We start from the raw sequence: 2,490 nt of genomic DNA, 5'->3' as shown, positions 1-2,490 counted from the left end.
TAGACATTCAATATTTGATGGATTAAGGGAATTGTGTGTTGTAAATGGAAGTGTGTGTCATTAATTAAATTATCAAGCTGCCAAGTAAGCATATATTGTCTAGTAAATCAAGTGAGTAGCACAAAATACCAAATTAAGCCATTAATTCTTCCATAAGCCCACAATTAATGCACACTCATTAAATTAGAGAAATATACTACTTGCATTTATAAGCATGAAACATCAAACAACAAGCATGGATTGTCCACCTATCTAAGAAAGTAAGGCAATTACACTACAACTAAGCTAGTGACATGAAAATTAAACTAATTAAACTAAGGAAGAGGTACAATCCATTAAGAAATAAGTATGAACCATCAAATAAACCACAAGAGTAATCTATTTAAGCACCATGCCTTGACTATCACTAAATTCATAATATCAACACATATAGATATGCATCAATGTCACAAAATCTAGAAATAAATACATGAACATTCATTCTAGCATACATAGACATATGGATAGAACTAAATGATCAATTAAAGTATTAAACTATACAAATCATTGTAGAAACAAGATTCATATATATAAGATATCAAGACAATAATTACAACACAAATCCCCATTAATTACAAAATATCAAAGTCTAGGAGGCATGCTTAGGGCTATCTCTAGCCCCAAGAGAATGGTTTAACCACTCATTGATGTTGTCATCCAACCTTTAAGGGCTATCTCCATAGTAGAAATCATCCTCCTCCTCTTGTGTTCTTGGTAGAAACCCTAGATGAGGGGAAGAACTTTCCCAAAATGGTGTATTTCTCTCTCTAATCTCTAGTCTCTTGTCAAAACCTCCTCTCCCTTTACTCCAAATAGCCAAAATCTTTATTTAAGTAGCTCAAATGTCACACCCAATGGCCAGACCTCGTGCACTAGGACCTCCAAATGATTGCACCACGAGCACACCTTTTATTTGGCTGGAACTCTGTTTTTCACTCACTTGAGGCAGTTCGATCGATCACAAGGTTGCTTGGATCGATCAAACTATGGCGACCCACTTTGGATAATGACAAGGCTGAGATATTTTTGGAATATTTTTGGGAAAAAGACAAAAGTGGTAGGTGAGAATAAGATTAAAAGGGTTCGATCGATCGAAGAAAAGGTTGGATCCATCATGGCATGGCTGGAACGATCACAGTGTGATCAATCGGAGCTTGGTTCGATCGATCAAAGAAAGCTTCTCTTCACCACTTTCCTTCCACTTTGTTCCTTTCTTCCACTAAGCAAGAGATTGCTTCTTTTAATGCTCTAATTCAACTGAATTGACTTATTTTGGGAATAAGTACCTGAAAAAGGAAATAACATAAAATTAGTCTAAAATGAGAAAATAAGATAGAATAAGGTCTTAGAATATTCAAGCTCAAGGGGTTTAAATACACATTTTTCAGCGCTTATCAATACACATATCTACACATACAGTACACGCATGGCAAAGAGAGATCATGAAAAAAGTAAATTCAATAAATGGTACACCAGTAATCATTTTTTTATTTATTTATAAAACAAGTGTAATTTATTGAGCAAAAAAATTGATGTTCATCTCAAGGCATGCACCACAGCAAAGACAATTTATATATTATTGAGTTTAATTATAATTTTCTTTTTGGGGACTAACCTTTGATTACCCCATTTTTTATTATATTGAATCTTTTTTATTATTTGTATAAGTTCTCATGTGCGTGTGTGTGTGTGTGTGTGTGTGTGTGTATAAGTTGTGGCTACATGGTTCAAAGTTAAGGAAAGATCTTATTTTCTTAAATTTTTCAAGTAATAAATTATTTAAAGAAAGTACTTGATTTTTGGGGATTAATTTTTAGTATTTTGGAATAAATGTTTGAAGGACAATTTGGACCTAAACAATAATTATTGATGCATATGTAATTATTTTACTTAACTCAATCAAAGTGAAAAATAAACTTTTAAATTAGATCATTTTGTTATTCAAGGCACCTAACTCTATGTAAATGTAGTTAATTAGTTATCCATATACGGTTACACATATACATTCCAATCGGTTATAAATATCTCAAACACCTAACTTTACTTTATAATTTGTAATTATACTTTTCAATTTTAATTTTCACTTTAAAAATTAAATATTCCCAATAATAGTGACACTATATTTTTTTTTTTTTATTTCCAGGATTTGAATAATTTTCTAATGTTACAAATAGACGAATTATTTAACAGATAAAAAAATAGAAACTACACTAATTATTTAACTAATTAAACAAAAAGAACTAGTGAGAGAGAGACTGTTCTTGGGCAAAACTTAAAATTGCAAAATTTAATTTAATTTAATTTTTTACCAAGGGCATAAACGGAAGATCGAATGGTTTAAAACTGGTGAAAGCACAGTTTTGAAAGTGCAACTTAAAAGGTGTTGTAGAAACAAATTTAAGATGACCACAAATTTTAGGTGAATCCCACTATGCCATTCTTATTTTTAGG

The sequence above is a fragment of the Cornus florida genome, unplaced genomic scaffold, assembly GCF_030987335.1.
Source record: "Cornus florida cultivar Cherokee Brave unplaced genomic scaffold, ASM3098733v1 CherokeeBrave_3.0.0_Hap2_Chr01, whole genome shotgun sequence".
Lineage (NCBI taxonomy): Eukaryota > Viridiplantae > Streptophyta > Magnoliopsida > Cornales > Cornaceae > Cornus > Cornus florida.
The sequence above is the reverse complement of the archived record's forward strand: the minus strand, read 5'-3'. Positions refer to the sequence as shown.